This window comes from Saimiri boliviensis, chromosome 2 (assembly GCF_048565385.1).
Source record: "Saimiri boliviensis isolate mSaiBol1 chromosome 2, mSaiBol1.pri, whole genome shotgun sequence".
In the NCBI taxonomy this organism is placed as follows: domain Eukaryota; kingdom Metazoa; phylum Chordata; class Mammalia; order Primates; family Cebidae; genus Saimiri; species Saimiri boliviensis.
The window spans coordinates 90,318,018-90,344,732 of NC_133450.1; the positions used below are offsets into that span (position 1 = coordinate 90,318,018).

Genomic DNA, 26,715 nt, shown 5'->3' on the forward strand with positions numbered 1-26,715 from the left:
GAACCAGGTGCAGTGGCGTGCACCTGTAGTCTCAGGTGCTCAGGAGGTGGAGGTGATAGGGTCACTTGAGCCCAGGAGTTTGAGGCTGCAGTGAGCTGCGATCGTGCCACTGCACTCCAACCTGGATGACAGAGGGAGACCCTGTCGATGAAACAAAGAAAAGGAAAGAAAAGAAGAGAAAGAAAGAAAGAGAAAAAGAGAAAGAGAGGAGGGAGGGAGGGAGGGAGGAAGAAAGGAAGAAAGAAAGAGAGAAAGCAAGAAAGAGAAAGGAGGAAAGAGGGAAGGAGGGAGAAAGAAGGAAAGACGACAAAGGAAGAAACGAAAGAACTGACAAAAAGGAAAAAATGTTAGTACAATTAAATATGCAAATCAAAGGATTTTTCAGGAATTCCTGTACAAACAAAGTCAACTAAAACTGAAAGTGGCAGGAGGGAAAATAGTTCAAGATGGGATAACCACCATTTAAGCAAGGTGGACCCACCCAGGCAGGCTGGCTTAGTATCCTTTTTGTTAGGATGTTTGGACTGCATATACTAGAAACCCCAAGGGGCTTAAACAAAGTAGAAGTTAATCTTCCCCAGACACATAAAAGAAACCTGCAAGTTACCAATTTAAGACTAGCATGGTTACTTCATGGAGTTGTCAAGGTCCATAGCTCCTTGACATTCTTCAGAGTGTTTCTTGTTCTCACCGCCCGATACGGTTCATAGAGCACCAGCCATCACATCACACCCATATTCTGGGCAGTATGATGGAAGAAGGGGCAAAGAAACTTGCATTTATTGGCCACAATGTGGCCACATGACCATATCTAGCTGCAAGCAAGGTTGAGAACTATGCTTTTGGCTGAGTTTTAGGAATCTGTTATGAAGAATGAAAAGAAGGACAGATGTTAAAATAAGCAACCAGCAGTCTTTGTGTGACATGACAGAACCAGTAAGTTAGCTCTTACCTCTCAGGTTCACTGTCTCCCTTTCATACTCTGCTTTGTGATGTTGGAAAGGGGATGCTGCCAAATATATTTCTGCTTTGCTGGGGGTTCTGGAGGGAAACTAGAAGACCTGAGGAGGAAGGATGCTGCCTTCTCTGTGTCAGCAAGCTTCCCCTCTTCACCTTGGCCACAGCAGTTCCTTCCAGTAGAGACAGTTGATCTCAGTTTGCAGTTGGTTCAGCACCCACAAACCAGCCTCATCTCCCCTTGCTTCAGTTACATCAGCACCAGGCCAGCCATTACCCCCGCCGTGGACACAACTGTGTTCTCCCAAAATTCATATGCTGAAGCCCTCACCTAACGTGACTATATATAGAGATAGAGCTTTGGGAGGTAATTAAGGTTAAATGAAATCATACAGGTATTCCCTTAATACAGTAAGATTGGTGGCTTTGTTATCAGAAAAAGAGTCTTGATCTACACTCCAAGAAAGGGTTCTTGGAAATCATGCAGGAAGGAATTGAAAGTGAGTTGCAGAGTACAGTGAGAAGAGACAGCTTATTAAAAGCTAAACACACAATTTATTTCTATTTCAGAGTAGACCATCTTCAGAAAGCAAGTGGACAATGCACTGTCTTCAAGTTCATCTAATATTGGACTCAGCTCTATGTAACACTAGGCTCTGCCTGCATGCAGGGGTGCTGACGGCATGACAAAATTTATTTTTCTATTGCTTTAAATAAATCGATCCTTAACATTTTAGTGGGTAAGTCATCAAAACACAACTATAATTATCTTGAAAGCATATATTGTTACGGGTAATTGGGACATCTGGACTCTCTGTCGTTGTAGGATTTTGTCCTGGGGCCTTATCAAGCTGCTTTCTTAGCTGCAAACATCTTAGGGCCATGAGTTGTGACTAGCAACGAATGGGTCTTGCTAGTTTTTAGATGGTGTTGATTTTAAAATGGTGTCACTCTGGTTCTGCTAGGTCTTGCTTCCCTAACAGCATTATGAGAGGAGGAAGACAGCGGTCACTCTCTATGCACAGGCACCAAGGAAAGGTTACCACGGGAGCATACAGGGAGAAACTGGCCATGTGACAGGAAGAAGGCGGTTACCAGAAAGCAAACTCGCTGGCACTCTGATTTTGTATTTCCAACACCCAGAACGGCGAGAAAATACCTTTCTGTTGTTGAAGCCCACAGTCTGTGATATTTTGTTATGGCAGCTCAAGCAGACGAAGACAATCCCCTCCTGAGAGGTTTGAGCTTTTTAGCCCCTGGGCCCTTTTCCTTTTGTTCCCAAAGATCCAGGAGCAGTATCTCATTTCATCACTTGCCACCTTTTTGATAACTTATATTCTATTTTTGCCTTTTCAGTTCTTCAATATCTAGTTAATTATTATTTTTTATCAAGATAAAATAAGTGGTTGTGAATTTTGACTCCCGTCTGGACCCTGCCTGATACAATACTAATAACTCTGGGATTCTCTCAACTATGGCTACAGATTCACTAACAGAAGGACCAGTAGTAAATTCTTCCAACCTTTGTCTCCCCCCAAACACATCTCTACCAAATTCCACCTGCCACTGCACACCTCTACTCATTCCTAGTCTCCATGTTTTTGGTGCTACAGTGGCCCTGTGTCTAGATTCTTCCTCCCTCGTTACCTAGCTATTTTGCTTTCACACTGCAGCTGAGTGATGTACGTGGGTTTTGGTTCCATTTCCTCCGTAAAACACAAATGATCATATCCTTGCCTTAGAACTGGGCGGCACCACTTCCCTAAGACTGGGCCTAGCATTCCAGGTTTTCCCGGATGGGGATAATGGATCTAATTTAAAATCATACCCTGAAACCAACTTCCTTAACTAAGATGCTCTTGTTTTTTCAAACTTTTAGAGTTTTCTACTTTTGTAGGCTGGAAGATCTCAAAATAGCTCCATTTGGTTGTCCTGATGGCAGCAAAGGGAACTCCATGGTGTAGAGGGGGCACTTATGTAAGAAAATTAATTTGTTAAGTCAGGCATCTTAGGCTCCAGGCAACCTGAAATAACCATGTGCTTACCTGTGCAGTCAAAGAATGCTTTTCAGGCAATACATCATGTTCACACACTTGCTGGTTGCTTTTGCATGCTCAAGATTTGTTTTTGTGCATTTTTTAATGCTATATTTGAATTGTGTGTTTTTCATATATTGAAAGCAATGGAACAATAAAAACTTTCTAGCGAGTTTATCTTGCCTTCCACAACAATGCTCCTCTTTCAGTTATCTCTGTTCTCTTCTTTGGCTACCGGGTTTACTTTAATAGACTTTCTTTTACCTATCACCATTAATCCCACACTCACTAAAAAATGCTACCGAACAAAAGTACTCTCTCAAAGTGCCCTGTTATCAACCTATCTTGTATAAGATGATAACATTTTTAGCTCCTATTCATGTCAAGAATCCTGTCTTCTTGAAGCATACTTGTAAACATGCTTTTATAGCCTTAGGCATAGGTGAGGAGGGAGGCTGGGGAACCATTCACTCATTTAAACTTCCCTTGCTCTCTCTGTGGCTGAAGGAAATAAAAATTCTCACCTGTGTTCTAACATGAGGAGCTAAACTGCAAGAACCAGACATTTTCAAGATACCCAGAAAGCCTCAGGACTAATAACAATCACACTGATTAAACACAGTGATCATTGTAGCCTGTGACCATTGGCAGACAATTTTTATTTTCTCATCCTCCACGGGAAATCTAGCATTCATATCCATGGGGGCTCTATTTTTTAACCCAAAGAACAAAACATACTCTCATATTGGTATAAATTTCCTCATGTATACATATGAGGCCAATAGGGAAATAATATTTGATAGGACTAACTAGGAAATTTTCATATAGCTGCTGTATTTATTTATACCAGATGGGCAAGCAATCCAGGAAAGCCAATAGTGACTTTGAGGAAGCTTCATCTCACTTTAGAGATACAGGGGCTACCAAACTTCTTCCATAAGGGGCTAGAGAATAAATATTTAGGCTTTGGAGGCTGCATGGTCTCTATTCCAACTACTGGAATCAGCTGTTGCAGTGAAATGGCATCGTTGTCTGAGGAATTACCCAAGGTTTGTCCTCTCATGCCAAAAAGAACACAGTGATCTTTGGACGTGGACATGGACACACACATAGAGTGGGTTATGAGGGAAAAAGTTTTAATAGACAGAAGAAAGAAAATAGAGAGCACTTCCTCAGGCAGAGGAAGAGGAGAGCTCAAATGGGTTTCTGGGTTTGGGGTGGGCTATGGTTGATTTTACAGAGGGGCTTAAGGAGGTGGTGATTGATTTACATAGGGCTCAGGGGATTGGCTTGACCAGGAGTTTCATTTACATAGCCCACAAAGAGACTGGTTGTCCCACCCTAATCTTTTATTATGCAAAGGTGGCCTCCACCTGACCGGAGCCAGGACACCTGCACAATGGGCCAAAGGGAAGAAAGAATTGCCATGTTGGATATACTCAGCTTCCAGGCCCGGCTGCCTGCATTGACCTATGCAAGCTTCCAGCTTGCTTATTTATGCTTGTGGCGTGGTTTTTTAGGCTGCTTTCTGTTAGAAAAGAAATGGTTTGGGGGCTGCTTTTTATGAAAGGAAAATTCCACTGAGAACTCTTTTACCCTTACTATCTGCCTAAATAATTTCTTATTAATTCCTATATCAGTAGCACACAAGTAACCAGACAGTGTGTACACAGGCTAGCCCGATTGTGTTCAGTAATAGTGTTTTTTTTGTTGTTTTTTTTTAAACAAACCAAGCAGAAGATTCATTTTGGCTGATTGGTCAGAATTTGCCAACATCTGCTCTAGGATATCCACCAATACTCTTTTACGTAAAAACAAACATGCCACAAAAAATCCATATTCTGCTTTTCTGGCATTCCACATAATTACCTATAGGTTTTATACCTGTAAAAACATACAGAAAATATTGTCTCTCTTCTTTCAGCTTTCTGAATTGAGGTAATTTAATTTTAAGCCCAGAGAGAAAGACGTGCAGTACCATTTTGTTATTTCTTATTTGCTAGTGTTGTATACCAAGGCAAGAAATTGTCGCTCACAGAACCATTTACGGACAAGGCCTGGACTCTAACTTAACCTCTTCCACAAGGGTAAATATAGAGCATTCCAGGCCATTACAAACCAAATTACCCTACTAAGGCAGGTGAAGGCTAATGCTTCTAATGGTACTCAGGAAAATCCATCAGCCAAGACAAACAGAGAAGGCTGTCAATGTGATATTGACAAACTGGTGGGTGGTTTACAGAAAGAAAAGGAAGTTAGAGAGGAAAGTATTTAGATGAGCAAGAGGATGAAATTCTTTCTAGACCCTTGAGGCAAACGTTCAAGTTCAGGGTTAAAGTTAACACAGTTCAGTGAGAAGAGGCTTATTCTACCAGAGTCAGAGTCTGATGAGCCAGGTTTTTACAGTAAGTTGGTTTTTAATTTGGGGGAATTTTTTTTTTTTTTTTTTTTTTTGGTAAATCACCAAGTTTGAAAAACCCAACTTTGAAATCATTGTGCTTAAAGTTTTTAAGAGTTGGAAAAATAATATTAGCAGCTAATATTACCTTATTTAGTATTCTTTATCATTATACCCCAGTTATAGGTGAGGAAATTGGCTCAAAATGGTGAAGTAATCTACCCAATGACACATCGATTTAAGAGACAGGGCCAGAATTTGTTAGTGGGTCTGTCTGACCTGGAAGTTTATACTCTCAATCATTACATTATACTCTTTTGAAGTTGTTTTCTCTCTTTACTTTTTGATAGCTAAATCTCCAGGTCACAAAGGATTTTGAAAGCACTTTTAAAATACATAGTAAAGTAAGTTTTAGCTCTCATTTTCAAAGACACTCAAGATTAAATTCTCTATCCACTGAGTGGCTTGAAGTTGTTACTGAGAAGACTGTGTCCTACTTAAATATGAAAATTTTTGTCCTGGGTCAAAAAAAGAAAGGAAAAGAAAAAATGGTAAAAGGAAGAGTTTATTAAGTTTCATATTTAATTAATTTCTTTAAATATTTAATTTAATTAAATAGTTTCAGTGACAGTTGTGGAAGAATGTTTTAGGGCCACCACATTGGTAAAATGAAATGGAAAATGCCAGTTTACATAAGATGAGTGACAGTAGAGAGAAAATCTTGATCATATACAAGGAAAAATTCAATACATACATACATACGTATGTCTATATATATATAAAAGAATATTCCCATTATTATACCAAGCTAGTCTCTTAAAGGAGCATCTGTCCTGTTAACCAGGTATTATGTCTTTCTTTCATCCACCTAACGCATGTCTTCCTAACCTCACAAATTTAAGAAATTCTGCTGCAAATATAAAGGTTTTATCAACTTGTTCTTTGAGATGGCTTTCAGATGTATCCTGTTCCTCCCTTTTGGTCATGGAACTTGATACATTTATGTAACATGAACCTTCACCCAGGGTTTTTCCTGCTTTGGTCTCTATAACCGGATCCTGCAGGTTTGGTGAGTGGAGGCCACACTTCTCCCCGTTACCATCCCTCCCTCTCCCTGTATGACACACGTGTATGAAGCCCCAAAGTAGAGAGGGGAGAGCTGCAGGAAGGCTGTTTCTTAAGTACTAAGGAAAATATGTAGGCTTTGTTATTTATTTATTTATCTTATTTTTTGGCCGAAGGAAGTAAAATAAAGGAAGTCCAAGGAAAAACAACTCCCCCTGAGACTTTGGCTTCAGCTGCCTCTCCTTGTTTCAATGAGATCATTTTTGATTCTGAGGTTTTATCTCTGGAAAATCATCCAGAATGGAGCTGCTTTTGAAATATTAGGCATATCCCAGGACCCAAAACCCCAAGGAGTTCAACTGTCTGCAGATCATTTGGACCACCTACCTATGGTAGCCGCACAGTGTGTCCAAATCCCACAGAAATGAAAATGCCTGCCTCTCACTATCTCTCCGAATGGCACCCAGGAGGCTTTGCTCCTCCATGGAATTGCTGAGCTAGACAAGAATGTTACTCCTCTGGCCCAATGTTACTGGCAGGTGGAAAGAAAAGGAAAATTAAGACACAAATTCCATCATTAATGAATAAATGTTGGACCCAGGAGACCAGTCTAAAACTGGGAAGAGAATTTTGGGTTTCATATACCAATGCTTCCATTCGAATATTTTTTTGCCCCAACGCACTGAGAAAATATTGCAGTAGCATAATTAAATGTGAAATAAAACCTTCATGTTGAAATTACTTTCAGATCTTGCTTGTGGGTCATGCAAGGAAAGCACTCATATTCCTTTATATTCAAATTCATTTTAAAAATAAAATATTGTTCACCCATCTTAGTCACTAAATGACTTTTGGTTGTATCCAAATGAGCAGATCTACTCTGAAAAGTTTGGTACGACTGGTAGCATTGGAAAGGAAGAAGGCTGTCAAAGTGTGGTAGCGGAAGTCTCAGAACGGCCCCCCAAAGGCACTTGTCTCGTATGATCCCCTCCCCTGTGAATATGATGGGACATCACTCCTGGGAGTCTATCATATCACATGGTTTCTGAGTCTGTTCAGGCTGTTACAACAAAACAGCATAGACAGGTGGCCTATAAACAGCAGAAATTGATTTCTCACAGTTCTGACGGTGGACCATCCAAGACCAGGGTGTCAGCTGATCTGGTGTCTGATTGAGGGCCCCCTTCTGGTTCACAGTCAGCTGCCTTTTCACCAAGTCCTACATGGTGGGAGGGGACAAGGAAACTCCCCAGGGCCTCTTTTATAAGAGCTCTGATCCCATTCATGAGGGCTCTGCTCTTATGACCAATTTTTAAAATGACCTCCTTAAGTACCCATCTTCAAATACCAGCCCATGGAGGGCTAGAATTTCAACATGTAAATTTGGGGGAGGTGGGCAACATACACATTCAGTCTATAGCACATGGCAAGAGGGACTTTGCATATGTAATTACTAATCATTCCTCTTTACAATAGAGAGATCATTTGGGAAGGTCAGGGTTAATTACATGATTCCTTTAAAAGTACAGAATGTTCTCTAGCTGGGAGAAAAAGTAAGAGAGGTTCCAAGCATAAGAACGATATTCTATTACCTAGTGGAGTGACTACAGCCAATTACAACATACTGTATATTTCAACATAGCTCGAAAAGAGGATCTTGACAGTTATCACCATAAAGAAACGATAATGCTAATTACTCTGAGTTAGTCATTATTCATTGTATACCTGTATTGAAACATCACAATGTATTTCGTAAACATGTACAATTACTATGTGTCAATTACGTACAACAAAAAACAAGAACGCCTTGACACTTATTGCTGGTTTGAAAACGGAGGGGGCCACCGATGAGAAATATGAGCAGCCCCTAGAATATTAGAGTGGCCCTCAGTTCACAGCCAACGGACTGAATCTGCTAACCCCCTGACTGAGCTTGGGAGCAGATCCTTCCCCCAGGCCTCCAGATTAGAGCCTAGCACAACTGATACCTTGATTAAGCCTGAGCAGAGAACCCAGCCAAGCCCACAAGGACTTCTGATCTACAGAACTATGAGCTAATATTTGGTATTACTTTTAAGTTAAGTTTGTGCTAATTTGTTATGCAGCAATAAGGAAAAAACTAATATAAGAGGGGATAAAAGAACCCTTGAAGAGGATGAAGAGCCCCAAGGTATTCAGAATAAGTGCATCCCTGCCACAAGAACCCTCTTTACAATGGCAGGCGACTCCTAGAGGTGGGAAAATGTTCAGGCAGATGTATCAATTACAAAGAGATTCTTAAGATTCTTATTATTTTATAGCCATTGATCTGCTGGCTTTGACTCTGCTTTTTAAAATCCGCTCCTTCATTCAAAACTCACCATGGCATGACTAGGAAGTTAGAGAGTCTCCCTGATCAGGCCAGCATTGCCCAGTAGCAGCACACAAGGCCCATTTGTCCCTTTATCTCCCATGTCTGTCCCTCTGCCTTTCGAGGCACGAGGGTTATGAGATTATACTATCTAAATGCCTGCTCTTGCCACACCATTATTCAGTCCTGACTGCCTCCTCCAACCCCACTAAACATGTTTTCCAACTACCTCGTAGGTAATGGACCCCTTTTCAGCCTCCTGCCCAAGGAGGCTGAAACCAGAATGGTCCAACGAGGTTCTTACTGGACAACTTGGAAGGGGCATAACTGGTATTCCCAGGGAAGCTGATATCCATGTCCAGGTATCCAAATGGAAAAAGAGCAAGAGCTATAATCAGAGCCAAAGATCAGGAGCTAGCAAGATGGACACTATCACAGGAGATGCTGAGTGAGGAGCAAAATCACAGACTGGCTCAGCTTCATCTTGTTGGGTAGAATCATAACAGCTTGAGTCATTTTTAAAAATTAGATATATACCTGTTAGGTCTGGCATTTTTATTCTATTCACCACTTTGAAATTCCATCCATCTGAATTTCAGTCTTTTCTCTACGTCATATTCTGTTGGGACTTTTTTGCAGCATCGATACAATCCCTGTCTCCCTGTATCATAAAACTTCTCTTTTAGCTTTCCTGATACCAGCTTCTCCTACTTTTCCAATTGTCTCTGATTTCTTCTTCTGTCTTAGTTCTGACTGATATAACAAAGCACCACAGAATCTATTTTCCATAGTTCTGGAGACTGGAAGACTAAGATCAGAGTGCCAGCATGGTTGTTTCCGATGAGGGCCACCTTCTGGGTTGCAAACTACCAATGTGTTGTGTCCTCATATGACAGAAAGAAAGTGAGTTAGCTCTCTGGCCTGTTCTTCTAAGGGCACTAATCCCATCCATGATGGCTCCACCCTCATGACCTGATTATATCCCAAAGGTCCCAGCTCCAAATACCATCACACTGGGGATTCAGTTTCAACAAATGAATTTGGGGAAGGCGGGGCACAAGCATTTAGTTCATAACAGTTTCTCTTTTTGAGATCTGGCTCCACTCATCCTTAAAATTGGTATTACCCAATGATTTATCTTTAACCAGCTTCTCATTTTCTGCATTCATCCTGTTTTTTTTTTTTTTTTCCATTCACTTCTATGGCTTGGAATCATCACCCAAATATGCCGATGATTCCAAAATCTCCATCCCTCATCCATTTTTATTTCTTGAGCTGTACGTAGGGACATACCACATCTCCTGGACACTGCAGTTGGGATGTTCTGTTGCTACCTCAAATTCAGCATGTCTGTTCCCCAAATCATATTCTTGCTGTGTGCTTTCTCTGGTTTAATACCACCATCATGCACCACATGTCAACCATAAATCTATCTATTGTGGATGTTGGATTCTCACGCTCACACCCTGAGACCCAAGTTACTTAGGCCAATAATAGTTAACATTTAATGAGGAGTAATTAACTAGTTATTCCCTGGCTTCAGGCAAAAGAAAGACAGCAAGGGGAAAAAAAAAGACCAATGTGAGAATATCATTAGCTGATAGGGATATGAGTAAACACTGTCACCCTGATCAAATCTATAAGCCAAAGGAACAGAGTTCTCACTGGGGAAACTGTGTTAGGCAAAGAATAATCTGATATCAAAAAGACAATAATCCTCTTCCAAAAATTCTCTCAATCTAGTCATAGGAGCTCATGCTTCTCTATCATCTGTAAGACTCATCCCTTGATGAGTTAAAGTCAAGACTGTGGTTGTTTCCTTACCTGAAGAGCCAAGTCCCCAACAGTTTCAGCTTCCCAGCAAGTTGTCAGAATTTCCTGGAACAAATAGCCCCAAAGCCTCCACTGGTCCTGGCCCATTTCTGCTGATTTCTATCCTTCATGCGAGCCAGGAATATAATTTACACACACCTCTTGTTACTACTCCATTTAATTATAATATAATATCAAACATGAAAACAGCAATCACGTTTTATTCCAACATCTAATTGCATGTAGCAATCATGTGCTTTCACTAAATTATTTCCATCAAGCGGAAATAGTGCCATTATTTCAGGAATGCCAAAAGGCCCACCTGCAGTCTCCACCCCCATTCTGCAAAGCCAATTCGAGTCTCATACACTTGCCCTGCAATTTCATATAGTGGTCCTCCCGCATAAACACACACACACACAGGCACACACACACACACACCACACACACACACACTTCCACACACTGAATCTCTGTATGTTCAGCTCTCCTGTTCTTTCCCTTCCCACCGGCATCTTGGGCCCTGAGATATAGAGTGATCACCCAACACTGTCCTTTCATCTTTTATGCCTTGGAACATCCTCAGCTGGGCTTCCTAACTAACCATTCCCGGTTCCTCTCATTGTAATGTATGTCCATCTCTGTTTCTCACAGGGAGAGCACTAAATCACCTCTTTTCTTCATTCATAACACCTGAAACCTAGTCTTCATGAGACTCTTAGAATAAGGCTCTCTCCTTTGGAGCTGGAACATTCTGCCTTTCTAGCCCTTGGATGTCAGAAATCCAGGTTCTCAGGCCTTTGGACTTAGACCAATCCATGCTACCATCTTCCCTTGCCTCCAACTTAAGAACAGCCTATTGTGGGACTTCTCAGCCTCCATAATCAAGTGAGCTAATTCCCCTAATAAATCCCTTTTTAGACATCTCTCTTTCTGTTTATATATTCTATTATTTCTGTCTCTCTGAAAAACCCTGTCTAAATCACGGCACCAACCAATCATCAACTTTTCTTATTTTTGAATAACGACAACGACAAAAACAGAATAAAAGAGAGAAAGAGAAAAGAAGAATGTCCTTTTCCCTGTGTTCATTCTGAAACGCACACTAGGAATTGTGTGTTCCTTGCCCGATTCTCTCCCCAACCAACCTGTTTTCTGCCTTGTATCATTGGAAATAGGCCTAGGAATTACTGAAGTCATGCATGTAACAATGAAAACATGAGGTAGTAAGGTGGTAAATTACTAAGCACTGGCATCAGTAAATGTCTGAATTTTTGCTTCTGCTTTTCAAGGTTTTGTACCATTCGGGTCATTCCAAACTAGGCCTCAAGCCATTACCAGAATGGGTCATTTTAGTAGGTTTTTCTTTTCGTTTTTTTAAAAACTGTGTTATCAATCATGCTTTCCTAAAGGATCACAGGCTATTGGCAAAGCAAAGGGGAGCCTCAGTATCCCCAGGCAGGATCACCATTTGCTGCAGGAATTAGGAATGAAACCAGGGAGGATTCAGTCTTGCATTGCTCTCTGTGTTTGAAAGGAAAAAAAAAAAAAAAGCCTGAGAGCTCTGAGGACTTGAAAACAACCAGCATGACTTGACCATTTGAAAAAGAAATCCTGGAGCAGCATTCCAGAAACACTAAGACAAGCCCAGCACTGTGCAACTGAAGGAGGTCACTCCTCTGGGAGTATTTCATGGAATTAAGAGAAATGACTTTTAAGAAGTAGCTGTCTGAATGAGAACAATTGTAGACTTTCTTTTTTTTTTTTTTTTTTTTCTAGGGCTGAGCTCCATGCTCCCTAGTCTTAAAACGCAAAGGTTAAATATAAAATGAAACAGGAAAAACTAAATATATTTTCCAACTGTCTCCTTGTGGCCAGCTGCCAATCAACCTAGACTGGATGGTAATTCTTGCCCTAAAGTTAGCAGATAGATAGGCTGGATTGTTTTTCCGGCTTTTTGAAAAAAATAAGTATTACATTTTAGTCATTTTAGTTGGAAAGGCTTTGAAGTTTAACATGAAAGAACAACAAATAGTGGTCAGAGTTTAGGTTTACAAACTCACTTCTACTATTCAACAGACGCAAAAAGCACATGACTTCTCCTAAGTTCGGTTTTCTGATTAATAAAATGAAAATGCGCAAGGCTGGCTTTTCCCTGTTATTCAGATCCTGCTTTACGTGTCTCCTCTCACAGAGGTGTTCTATCTGCAGCATCTGCCTCCAACACCTAGCTGTTTTCTGTCACATCACAGAGTTCTGATTTCTTCCCTTAACCCTGCTTTTTTGTTTGTTGCCTGTCTCCCCCAGTTAGAGTATAAAAATTATGAGGGTAAGAAAATTGTATTTCTTTATGATTTCATTTAACGGATATTGTTTAGTGACTTCTAGGTGCTAGATGCTGTCCCACGCCCTGGGGATACATCAGTAAGTGAAGTAAGGAGATGCAGTCCTTGTTTTCAGATAGGGAAATCAGGCCTTGAAATAATCAAATAAGCAAATCACTTTGTAACATGTCCAGTGGCAATAGGTGTTTTGAAGAAATAGATATGGGAATTAAAAGGGATCATACAGGGTGGGTGGTGAAATTTATTCGGGGTGGCCAGGGAAGGCTGATGAGTAAGTAACATTTTAAGAGGACTTCTAGAAAGTGAAGACGCAAGACCTGGAACTGGGGTGTTCCAGAAAGTGGGAGCCTGCAGGGGAAAAGTCCCTGTTGGATTGTTCCAAGGGCAGTGTGGCTGGTGCACAGGGGAACGAAACAGAGAGGACAGAAGGAGTAGTTCATAGTACAGACTTTTGGTTTTATTCTGACTGAGACGATCATCTCAGTCAGACCTCTGGTTTTATTCTGTAAAATCATCTCAGAATAAAACCAAAAGTCTGTACTATGAGCTACTCATTCCACATTGGTTCCACTGTGGCCGCTATGAGGAGAAAAGATTGAAGAAGAGCTTTGCTGGAAGCAATGTGAGGTTAGAGCAGTGACCAACCAAGAAACGAAGGTGATTTGGGTGGGGTGATGGCAGTGTTAAGCAAACTGATTCCCAGATCTCCTGATAGTTTGAATGTGGAGTGGGGAAGAGAGAGGATTAGCAATGTCTCCCAGGCTGTAGCCTGGACAGATGAACAGATGGGAAGATCAGGAGAGAATAAGGGTGAAGGCAAGGATGAAGAGTTTGGTTTTGGACCTATTACTAATTTCAAAATATATATTAGAAATCCGACAATAAATGGTGAATATGTTCAGAACTCAGAAATTCAAGATATACAGGCTAGAGATATACATTTAGCAAACATCATCAAGTAAATAAAATTTAAAATCACCTTTTTCACCATTGTATTTTCAGTGCCCAGTAGAGTATAGACACTCAATAAATATTTTTCTAATGAATGGATGAATGTTATGAGGATCAATAAGATAATGGGCAAAAAGTGTTTTTTCAAAGTATAAACTCCTTCAGATAAAAGGTTAGAAACAATATTCTAGTATTATGTTTATTTTATAAACAAAAAACATTTGAATGAACAACAGAGTTAGCAAGAGTACAACCAAGTACAATTAGAAATCCTGCTCCAACAGAAACAAACCCCAAATGGTGAAGGATAACAATATTTTTTAATAATGATCTTTCAAGCCGTCAAAAAGGTTTTTATAGAAAATTTCAAACTGTCTCAGAAGAAATGCTTTTCCAAAAGGTAATTATAAAACTATATGGATTTCACACGGACTTTTCCACTCCAGATCACTAGGTAAGTCTAAATCCATTTGGCATTATTTTGCATTGAATAAAAGTAGTCTTGACTTCCATCTTTTTGCCTTTTAGGACATAGTATGACATTTTACTATTTTTAAAGTTTCTTGATAAAAGGAAATTTGTTTAGGGGCTTAAGCAACCACCCAGTAAAATTATCTGGGTGTTTTTTTAAACACAAGATAGATGTTTGAAGTTACATGATATATTCTCTCTACTGGTTAGGGAAATATCAGGGTTAAGGGGTTTCAGTCTTTAAAAGCTGAGAATTCTGATGTGAAGATTTCAACATTTTCAGGACCAAGAGGGAGGAGAGGCAGGTGGGTGAATGGATGGGTGAGTAGCGAATAGATTGGATGGATGGATGGATGGATGGGTAGATAGATGGATAGATGAATGGAGAGAAGTGAGGGCTAAGAAGAAAAACAGAAAGGCAGGCAGACATGAGAGTGAATGGGAAAAAGAGATATTCTGACTTTTGACACATTGGCAAAATAACTCAACAATGTAAAGATAGCCTTTATAACAATTGACTGACACAATTGATATCTCTAAGGGAAAAATAAATCTTGGTGCTTATTTCAGATTATGCACAAAGATTAACTTGAAATGAATCACAGATGTAAATGTAAAAACTAATCTATCAAATCTCTAGAAGAAAACATAAGAGCAAAACTTTTTGACTTTGGTTTAAGCAAAGAGTACTTAGATAAACTATAAAAGCATGAATCTTATAAAAGAAAAAATTGATATATTAAACTTCACCAAATTTTAAATATTTTGCCCTTGGACAATCACTGACTAAAAAAAGTAATAAGTCATATCAAAAACTGGGAGAAAAATACCTGCAAAACAAATGCCTGATAAAAACCTTTTAGTCAGAATATATAAAGAAATTTTACAATTTAAGAATTTTAAAACTGGGTCAAAGCTCTGAAAGCACACTTTATCAAAAGAGATATAATAATGACAAATGAGCATATGAGAAGATGCCCAATATAGTTAATTGTCAGAGAAATGCAAATTAAAACTACAGTAAAATACTAATACACACCTACTAGAAGGGTTCAAATTTAAGAGAAAGAAAACTGACAATGACATTTACTCTCCAGCTATGAGGAAATTATAGGGACAAGATTTACCTTCCTGCCAGGGACTACTAGAAAATGGAGTCAAATACATGAAATAATAATTTTCAGAAATTAGACAACAGGTACCACAGGGATACAATCCCTGAAAAGAGCCAATTAAGATGAGCCCTGCAATTAGATCAGCTTATAACCTGGAAGCAGCTTCCAGGATGCAGCCCAGGGAGAGAGAACCCAGGTAGAGCCTAAAATTTCACCAAGTTTAGGAGGCAGAAATTGGAGTTTCAGGAGACCAACATGGCTAGAATTTGTGGGTTAGAATACTAGAGAGGAGTGATCGACACAGAGAAAAAAAATCAGAAATCTGAAGAAAGATCCACTTAAGACTTTTGATGAGTACTGATAGCAAACTATATGAGTTTATGAACAAACCACTGCATAGAAGTGGACAGAACAATTTCCAGATCTCAAACAAGGCTGGAAATTGTTACTGTCTCCACAAAGCAGAGTGGAAAAACTTCCTGACAGGTGGATATCAGAACTTTCAGACAGAACTTTCAGAAGCCTCAATAGTGGGGCTAACATCTCCTAAATTAAGGTACTCTATTTTATTATTTTTTTTTTTTTGAGACGGAGTTTCGCTCTTGTTACCCAGGCTGGAGTGCAACGGCACGACCTCGGCTCACCGCAACCTCCGCCTCCTGGGTTCAGGCAATTCTCCTGCCTCAGCCTCCTGAGTAGCTGGGATTACAGGCACGCGCCACCACGCCCAGCTAATGTTTTGTATTAGGTCCTCTAAACCTATGCTGAACATTTCAAAAGCACAGCTTGGAAGCATCCAACTGATTTCACATAATTTAAATATATAGCAGAAGAAAATCAATACTATTTAAAGAAAAGTAACAAAATGTAGCAACCAAAAATATGAAACTCACAAGGCACAGGATCCAATCCAAAACTGTCAGGCATGTAAATAAGTTTGAAAAGATGATGCACGACCAAAAGAAAAATCAGTCAATCAAACCAGCTCCAGAAATGACATGCATGATGGAACCATTAAACAAGGACATTCAAACAGTTATTTTAAGTATGTTCCATATGTTCAAGTAGATGATAGGGGAAACATGTTGGGATTAACAGGAGATTAATTACAAAGGAAAAGATCTGAAGACATAACAATAGAAAGTATCCAAAATGAAGCACAGAGAAGGAAAATGACTGAAAAAATAGAGCCTCTGTGACCTGTACGACAATATTACATAATTTAACTGCTTGTCACTGTATTCCCAGAAAGGGAGGAGGGGTCAGAAAAGAAAAAATGTTTGAACAAAATATTGTCAAAATATTTTATGAGAACTGTAAATCCACAGTTCCAAGAAAATCAACAGAACCCAAGTGAAATACATGTAAACAGTATTATGCCAAGTAACATTATAATCAAATCTCTGAAAATCGGTTATAAAACTAAAATCTTAAACCCAAAGAGAAAAAGACAGATAAATCAAAGAACGGAGACGAGAATGACAGCTGACTTCTCTTCAGAAACGTTGCACACCAGATGAGAATAGAGACGGGACTTTAAAGTAATAGCATTTAGGGAGGGAAAGAGGGAAGAAAGAGAGCTGCCAAACTGGAATTATTTATTCAGTAAAAATACCTTCAAGTTGAAAGATAAAATAATGACTTTTTCAGACAAACAATAGCTGAAAGAATTATCATCAACACACTCATGCTATAAAAAATATTAAAGGTCGCTCTTCAAAGAGAAGAAAAGTTATAGGAGATGGAAATCTGGATTTACACAGAAAATTACTACAATTGCTAAAAATGTGGGTGGGTAAATTTAAAAGCCTTTGTCTTCATTTTTAACCTCCTTAAAACATAATTGACTGTTTAAAGCAAAAACAGTAATAATATATTGTAGAATTTTTAACAGAAGTGAAAAGTATGACAATACTGCAACAAAGGATGCAAGCGGGTAAAGCATCATGTTTTATAGTTGTTACATGTGAAGTTGTACGTTACTTTAAGGTAGGACAGTGATAAGTTAATGATGCACGTTGTAAGCATGCAAGCAATTACTTAAAAACTGAAACAAACATGCAAAAGCAATAAAACCAATAGTGGAAATAGAAAGACTGACAATATTAGATGTGTGTGAAGATGTGGAGTGACTAGAATTTACATCGGAAATAGAAAACTACAACAACTTTGGAAAACAATTTGTGGCTTTCTATACAATTTAAATAAACTTGCCATAAAACTTAGCAATCTCACTCCTGAATATTCATTCCCCCAGACTAAAATATATATTCCACATTAACTTGTACATGATTGTCCACAATAGCTTTATTCCTAATCACCTCAAACTGAAACCAAATATCCATCAACTGGTGAATGGATAAATTGAGTTAGGTTTATACACATATATGTGTATATGCACACACATATACCAACATATTACTCAGCAATATAATAAAACTAACTAATGACACATGCCAGAATATAGATGCATCTCAGAGACATAATGCTAAGCAAATGAAAGAAGCCAAATAGAAAAGACACTTCTCTGTTCAATTCCATGTAAAGCTGTCCCTCAGTATCCATGGGGGATTGTTTCCAGGATCCCCCAAAATACCAAAATCTATAGATGCTTCACTTCCTTATATAAAATCACCTAGTATTTTCATATAACCTATGGACATCCTCCCATATACTTTAAACCTTCTCTAGATTACTTATAATACCTAATAGAATGTAAGTGCTATGTAAATCGCTGTTATACGGTATTATTTTTATTGTTCTTTTTATTGTTTTTTCCCCTAATATTTTCAACCCACGGTTGGTCGACTCCATAGAAGAAGGACCTGTGGATAGGAATGGCCTACTCTATGTGATATTATTAAACAGGAAAAGACCACAGTGACAGAAACAGGCCAGTCCTTACCAGGATCTGGGGGTGGCAGGAGGGAACTGACTGCAAATGTGCAAGAGAAAACATTTCAGGGTAATAGAAATGTTCTATGTCCTCACTGTGATAATGGCTATGCAACTGTGTACTTTATCTTCCAAGCATTCACATAAAAGTTGCAAGCCTTCCACAGAATACAGAGTTTCAAAATAGATACAGATTCTAATGCAATTGTCTGGATGAGGAGACAGATTCCTACTCCACTATCTTCTAAGAATCATCGACTAACCGGTAGTTTGTTAAGCTAAAATAAGACAGGAAAGAAGGACTAAAGAAAGAGCAAAGGGAAGAGGCAGAAAGCAAGTGGACTTATGCCCAATCATATCAATAGTTACATTAAATGTAAATAGAGCAAACGCTCCAATTAAAGATAAAGCTTTTCTTACTGGATGAAAAAACATAAACCCCCAATACATGTTGTTTACAAATTATTCATTTTAAATATAAAGCTAAAAACCCCTAGTTAGAAAAGAAGAGAAAACACAAATTGCCAATATCAGACTTGGTAAGGCATGTTTACAGCCGCTGATATTAAAAGGAACATATCGTTTATGTTCATAGTGAAGGTGTACAACCTGACATGATATTACAACTGGCTAAATATTGATTCAGGATAATTGTTAATAATTGCTACAACCCATGGATTGTGCTAAACAGTTCATCTACATCTTTTTTATTTAGTCTTCCCACAACTCTGGTGTGTAGATGCTATTTTTGTTCATAGTTTATAGACGAGGAAATTGAGGTTTATAGAGGATAACTGACTTGCCCAAAGTCATACAACTTGTTAGTAACAAAACCACTTATTTATTGGACTCATATCCTGGGAATATTCCTACAATCATACCCGTCTCATCAGAATGAATCTACATGCATATATTATATTTTAAAGGAAGAGCAGCTTTTCTTTTTTTGAAACAATTCTACAACCTGAAAGTCTTGAAGGAGGAATGAAAAAGCTACTCACTGAATTGCTGCCATGGTTGCCATGGAAACCTGCAAAGAGATTACATATACATCAGTTTTACAACTCCATCTTTTAATAGGTGCAGAACATAACCACAGGCTTCTGACTCCTCATGGAAAAGTCCCAGAAACATCCATCTAATCAAAAATCTCTTCAGCTTTTTTAATACAAAAATCCCAATTCACAGAGTAAGCTGAGCTCTGTCAGAGAGGGTGGATAATGATTCTCTTTCTGAACTGTTGCTCATCCACTGACTGTTGAGGAGTGAACCAAGACAAAGAAATTAAAATAATGCTGAAAAGCAAGAACAAGAAACTACAAGCAATTGGATGCATCTGTCATAAGAGCCAGGTCAAGCGGCCCTGGGGTTGGGGGGAGGTCTGTGGGTACTGACTTGAACAAATAGTAAATATCACTGAGATAAATATGCAAATGAAAGTGGTCCCTCCCCTGGTAATAAAGGCAGCATCCTCCACTGGGAGCAAAATGAAACACTCTTTGGCAGCACAGATCTAACTCTGTTGAGCATTTCTGTGATGCCGAGGTATAGATACTATCGATGGAAAGTCGGTTGTCACAGTAAGATGGAATTCTGAAACTAAATACGGTTTAAGTCTGTTTACAAAGGAAAAGTAATGTCCTTGCTTATCTAAAAAGGCCCGTTCATGAGTCTCTTTAAAAGCTGATTTGAAAAGTTTCAAAGAAAACTGAAGCAAGAACAGCAAGTAGAGAAAAAGACATGATTTGCCTATTTTCATGACTTTGGACTCTGGTTTAGTCAACAGAAATGATTTAGTAGATATATTAATTAGGTTTGCGTTTAGTTGCAGATGACAGGAATCTCAAAGTAACCATAGCTTAAACAACATAGAATTTTACTTCTCTTTCACTTAAAAGTCTGCAGAGGTCACCTATGGCTGACATGGCAGCTTCACCATCATCAGAGATCTAGGCTCCCCCAGCTTGTTGTTTGACCACTCTCAGCATGCAGTTGCTGACTTACGCTCCGAAACAGCTGTTTGAGCTACATCCCACATATCCACAGCAGAGCCATCAGAAAGGAGTAAACAATGGAGAAAGGCACTAGCTTTTCCTTTACGGACACTGCCCTCAAGTTTCCTGTACTTCTATTTACATCCCATTGACCATGTCCCACTTGCCTTGGTCTACTTGTGTGCCCCAGAGAAGCAGGACTTCACACGTTAAATAGAAATAACCAGAGAAAGAGGGAGACAGTTGTGCTCTGAATGGTTCGGGGGACCACAGGACTCAGGTTTGATTCATTTGTTCATATATTTGTTCAAGACACAATTATTAGTCATATGGTATGTTTCAGGCTCTGTGTTCGATTCTGGAAATAAAAGAGAAAATAGCAACACATCAATAAGCAAATCATTTCAACACAATGTGGAAGAAGTTTCATAGAGGGTTAAAAAAAGTAGCTAACTTTGTGTGTTGCAAGAAAGAGCTTTTAAGAAAATATCACAGAAGAAAAGTCATGTAAACTAAGTCTTTAAAAAATAGGATTTTGCCAAGGAGACTGGTGAAAAAGAGCTAGGGGCAGGGGATGGAAGCGAGCTAAGTATTGTTGGAGAGTATTGGAAAATGGAGAAGCCATTCCAGACAGCAAGATGAATAGATGCGAATGTGACAAAATATGGGAAAGTATAGCTTGCTAGGAAAGGCTCAGGAGTTCCATAGGACTTGGAATGGGGATGAGAGGAGGTGCAGGAAGAGAGCCGGGAGGAGGGGTGGTAGAAGATGAGGCTGAAACACAGGCAGAGGCCCCATGGTGAAGGGTTTTGTGGACAGGTTGGAGAGCTTACACATCATTCTGCACTCAGAAGGAAGCCACTAGAGAGATCTAGGAATGAGAGGATCACAGCGACATTGTATTTTGAAAGATTAATCTGGAAGATGCGGAAATGTGGAAGAAGCCTGGAGACAGGCATGATTGAAAACAGAAAGAAACTGTTTATTTATTGAGCACCGACTGAGCATCAACTCCTTGCCAGGCACTCCACTAGGTGCTACAGACACCAAATGGAGCGCAACAGACACAGAAAACACGGACGACCTGCAGAAGAGGGAGAGACACAGACCAGTGTGAACACTGCTCTGCAACATGTATGAAAACAGGAAGGTGGAGAATGATCTAGGATGATGGTAAAGAAAGTGCCCAACTCTACTGGGATGGAACCAGAAAACTCCAAAGAAAAACAAACTTTAGTTTTTGAAAGCTGATGTGAAGTTTGACAGGTGGTCAAAGGCTGCAAAACGCATTCCTGGAAGAGTTTATGGTACCTACAACTGTAAGGAGTCATGAAGACAAACTGCAAGTAGTTCAATGAGCACAAGTGTGAGTGGTGGAAATTAGTCCCAGGTGAAGACAGGGGCAGCTGGGGAGTCACATGATCAGACCCGGCAAGAGGTGCTTGCCAGTGTAGGAAGAGAGGAGAGCCTGATTTAGAGTGGATGGAAAGGGAAGTCACCATGCTACGGATCTCCACTTCGTTCTTCTGATTCACCCCATACCCTTCACCCCTCTGCTTTATTGCCCAGGAGGCTGAGTTGCATGGATGGCATCAATAGGTTCTCTTGTCTTCTAGCTTCCAGTTGGGTGCAGTCAATGAGGAACAATAGAAGAAGATTAATTGGGGAAGAGGACATGAAGGAGTGAGGTCAGGGGAGGTATTTATCCCTTCAGTTCCCGGCCTGTGGAGTTACATGGACTGGCTTCACGCTGCTGTTGGGTGGTCCTATCCCCGCAGAGCTCTTGTGCTTTCCCTCTCTCTTTGGTGCTCTTGCTTTCTCGTGTTCTGGTTCCCAGAACCCTTCCCATTCAAGCATAAAAGTGGTAACAGAAACCCATGAGCTACAGGGTATTACACTACCCTTTGTGGTTTCTCTACACTAGGCTCTTTGAAAATAACCTCTTCATTACATTCTAAAATTATGCAATAAGCATGCCAACTGTTTTCTGTTTTTTTTTTTTTTCTGCCAGGATTCTAACTAATATAATCACTAAATACCACTCACATTTAAACTTCATTTTTTCCCAACTCTGACAACTTTTATGTATAAACTGGAGCCACCAATTTTCCAGAAGGAATGATTAAACCCCCCAAGATGGTTCGAAGCTCTCACAATTCTTGTTTGAAATGTCAAAGATAACAATCTGGCAAGTTCAGATGGATAAAACTAAATTCCTGCTACTGACAAGTTCGAAAGTTAGTGGAGACGATAACCTTGTGCACACGTAACCGTAAAACTCACCAGACTAATCTTTGGCATACTTCCTGGGCATGGTATAATTTAAGCAAATAGTCTAAACTGAAAAAAATCCATCATTTCCAATTTTGAACTCTAGGGAGAGAGAATCTGATGGTCCATCTTAAATCTGGGTTCAGTTCTAATCTAGTCAGGGTGGCTCTAACATGGCTGTTTGAAATTCATTATTATGTGGGGGGAGGATGTTTCTAGATAAAAAGAATGGGTATAGAATGATCAGACATTCCTAAAAGCATCTATCGCAGTTGATACATAGGCACCAGTCAGTCTTTCTTTAACTGAAAAATTTCATAAGGCAGAGTGTGATGTGCCAAGAAAGGCTAATTTAAAGTCTCTCTTGCCATAAGGTAGTCTAGTGCTGTGTGTGTGTGTGTGTGTGTGTTTTTTAAGAGAAGGAATAATAGCATATTTACAACTCAATTACATTTCGATTATTCTAGTTCTAGTCAAATTAGACATTCCTCAGTTCAACAGTGATTTTTGCAGGGGAGGGGTATTGCTACACCTGCCACACAGCTGGGTCCAAGGACTGCCTGCATGCTCCCAGCATGCTCTGGGGTTAGTTTCCATGACAACCAACCTAGGAGTGTTTCTACCCTCTCTACCCGCTCCAGGACAAAACTAACAGAATAGGCATGTATAAGGAAGAGTAGGAGACAGGTTGAATAAGTATATGCAATTATTTTTATGGCACTGTGGTCTCAAATTATTCCTTATGCTAGTCCCCTTTAAAACCCATTATAATAGGCAGCAGATGACAATGTCTTTCCTGCTAAGTGCTCAGAGCTCTTTCAAATATGCTATCATATTATCCTTACAGCATCCCTAAGATATAAGAAAGGTCTTATTTTGCAATTTGGGAAACTAAGGCACAGAATGGTGGAATGGCCATCTTCCGCACACGGGATGAGGCAATGCTGGCATTAGGATGGGATTCAGGAATCATGCCTCTAAAATCTGTGTTTTCAATATATTTTTCTGCTTTCCTGTCTCCCTCTGCCTGAAGCTCCAGAGCAAATCAACTCAATACGATTTTGATTAAATATCGTCCTCATATTTGTGTTAATTATAAAACAGCACAAATAGTGGAAAATGCTACTGAGGGGGAAAATTAGATAAACTATTAAAGAAAAAGGCACGTGAATACAAAGACTGGGAAATAGGAAAGCAAGTAGATATGTTTAACTCAAGTTAAAATATTTCACATTTTATTTCAAGGAAAAGAACCACTCAGCTTTGGAATAATGGATGTTTAGTCCACTGTCGTGAAGCATATTTGTGACTTGGGGAAATAAAAATATAATATCAAATTGTGGCAAAGATTAATAAGAGACACCTCAAATGGTGAAAGGAAAACTCAGGAAGATGTGCACAGAAGAAAATGAGCAAAAATGTCAGCCCACTTTTCACCTCTCCTGGAGATTCTGCCTTTGGCTTCAACTGTCTCAGGGAGAGAAAACCATGAACACATCCTAAGCACAGACAAAACATGCCTTCATGAAATGGAAATTTAGGACACATTAAATTGTATCAAAGTGTTGATGTCATTGTTTTAAAGACTGTGAGATTAATTTTACCTCATTACCCGATAAGAAAAGCTACAACCAAAAATGGTGTCCCTCTAGCCAGTTAATGTAGAAATGGCAGAATGTAATTTTATATTCCTGCTGTTTGTCCAAAGAAATAACCGATCACTTCAAAGCCACTCCAAAATTCAACAGCCAATGACATGCTAGTGTCACATGCTTTCTGAACCCCAAGGTTTGGGTACCCAAAATACTTATTCTGGACTTGGCAGAATATATTCCCTAATATAGGGAATGTCGATCTCTGCTCTGAATTCTCAGATACGGGAGTTGGCAACACCCACTCACATCACTATATCCCATGTCCAGGATCTTTGCAATATGGAATATTGGCCTAGGACTGAGAAAACCTCTTTGCTTCTCTCCTGAGGACAATCCCTGTGATTTTCATTGCCTCTGAGCAACATGCCCCACTGGCTTCCCCATCCCATTCCATCCAGAGAGCAGGGCTTTGGAGTCAGAGTAAAGAGGTTCATATCCTGGCTTGCGGTCAGCATTACACTGATCAATGACACTTCCTCACTTCTCCTCTCTGACCTTCAGTGTTCCTACCTAAGAAACTATATTAACAATACAACCTCATAGGTATTATGAGGACTAAATGAGATAATACATGTAAAGTTTTAGTCCAGTGCCTAGAATAGAGTCAGCACTCAATAACTGCTAGCTACTTAAAAACAACTTCCTAGAAATCTATCTCAATGGGTCTCTGCTCAACAGACAGGCCTCTTTATCACACTCACAGGGGCCTCCTGTGTCATACGCAGAGAGTGCAAACACAGAGCAGGGCAGGGAAAAGCTAAACTGGAAAATGGGGAGGCTGTGAAAGCAGTGAGTCAGTAGGAGCCAATTAACTAGTTGCCAGAAGCAGGTATTAAGAGTCTCTCTGGACAGAATGGATGATAGTAGGTACAGAACAGTTAAATGAGCACAGTTTAAGCTTGTTAGCTTAAACTAAGAAGGGACACAGATATATTAAGTACATTCATAAGAAGAGACAGACTTGGGAACATATACTTAAATGAAAGGTTTGTATGGAAAACTAGTATTCTCCCAAGCTCTTTAGAGTGGTGAGTCAGTTATCCCTTAATAACCTTAGAGAGTTGCTTTTCCATGGTGAGATGAATTAGGAGACTGAACAATTCAAAACACTAGTAGTAAATCTAAGCCACATCCAGACCTTAAGCAGAGCTAACACATTTTTAGATGATGAAAAAGTAGACACTATATGGAAGAATTCAAGAGACACAGGTAACATGCTTAAAGTATTCCAAATGTATTTGCAAAGATAGATTTATTCTTTGCTGCTTTCAGTATATTGCTTAGAGCAAGAATAATCTCTTCATTACATCCCTGGTTCACACTGCTTTTCCTTTTTAATACGCTACCCTTCATTTGCCACACAAAGATATTTCAGATCTGCCATAACACATATACACCCCATGCAGTATAATGATAAACGAGCTGTTACAAAGAGCTTAGAAACCAGACAGACTGTTTCTACATATCTAACCCAAGTTATTTACTGTGGCTTAGCATATTTTCAATAGCAGTTCAACCACATGCTTAACTCTTAACACAGAATTCCTTTCACCAGCTATGGAAAAAAAATAATCAAAGAGACTATTGCTTCTGTGGAAGTTCTTGTACATGACTCCAGGGGAATTAACCTCTCCCTCATTCCAACTTGCTTTATGAGGTTGCCCCAACCTGGCTGCACTAAACCCTTAAAATACACGATTCTGTGTGTACCACAGTCACCAAGATTGGAAGAGTCCCAAGAGTTTCTGAAAGACAAGAAAGAACGCTTTAAAGCACTGAGACCATTAATTAACCTGGCAGAACCCTAACAAGTGAAGGTTTCCCTTCATAATATGCATTATCCCAGTGTCGCCTCCAAAGCACCATTTTCAAAAGCTGACAGCCTCCACCTTGTAGACTCTAAACATCCTCTGCCCTTCTACCTGGAGCTTCTGACCAAGGAGACAGGATGGTAAAATGCCAGCAGTACTTCCCCATGGCAGCTGACATGCGCTCGCTTCTAGTTTAGCCTACTTCTGCCTCGTTACATCATTCAGATTTTGGGCTGAAGGTAGAATTAACTGGCTCCACCACTCACAACCTTTAAGATCTTATGCAAGTTATTTAGCTTTCCTCAGCCTCAGTTCCCCATCTATCAGTTGAGGATAATGATACACCTACCTCTTTTCATTTGGTAAAAATTAAATAAGACAATTTTTGCAAATAATTAAATAAGCACTGTAAGCAGTCAATAAATAAAATATGAATTATTGTCATAGACAGTAAACTTTGGAGATGCAGCCTGACCTTTTTCCTCCTGAGCATTCCTTCATTCATTAAATGATTATTGATCCATCTCAGGTACTAGGAAACCGTCCACAAAGCCACATCAGCTACCTGTATGAGAGCCCTAAGGTGCAA

General features: G+C 39.5%; 1 protein-coding gene across 14 annotated transcripts in view; it reads right to left on the reverse strand.

Annotated features, from left to right (window-relative positions):
- LOC104650532 (uncharacterized) overlaps positions 1-26,715 on the reverse strand; it is a 487,983-nt gene that overhangs the window by 201,849 nt on the left and 259,419 nt on the right. For 13 of the 14 annotated variants that reach the window (XM_074393864.1, XM_074393866.1, XM_074393873.1 and 10 more), the window contains exon 3: positions 19,397-19,425. The exons of the other annotated variant lie outside the window; for it this stretch is intronic. The gene's annotated coding sequence lies outside the window, so the exon portion shown is untranslated. The remainder of the gene's footprint in view (positions 1-19,396; positions 19,426-26,715) is intronic. 14 annotated transcript variants of the gene reach the window in all.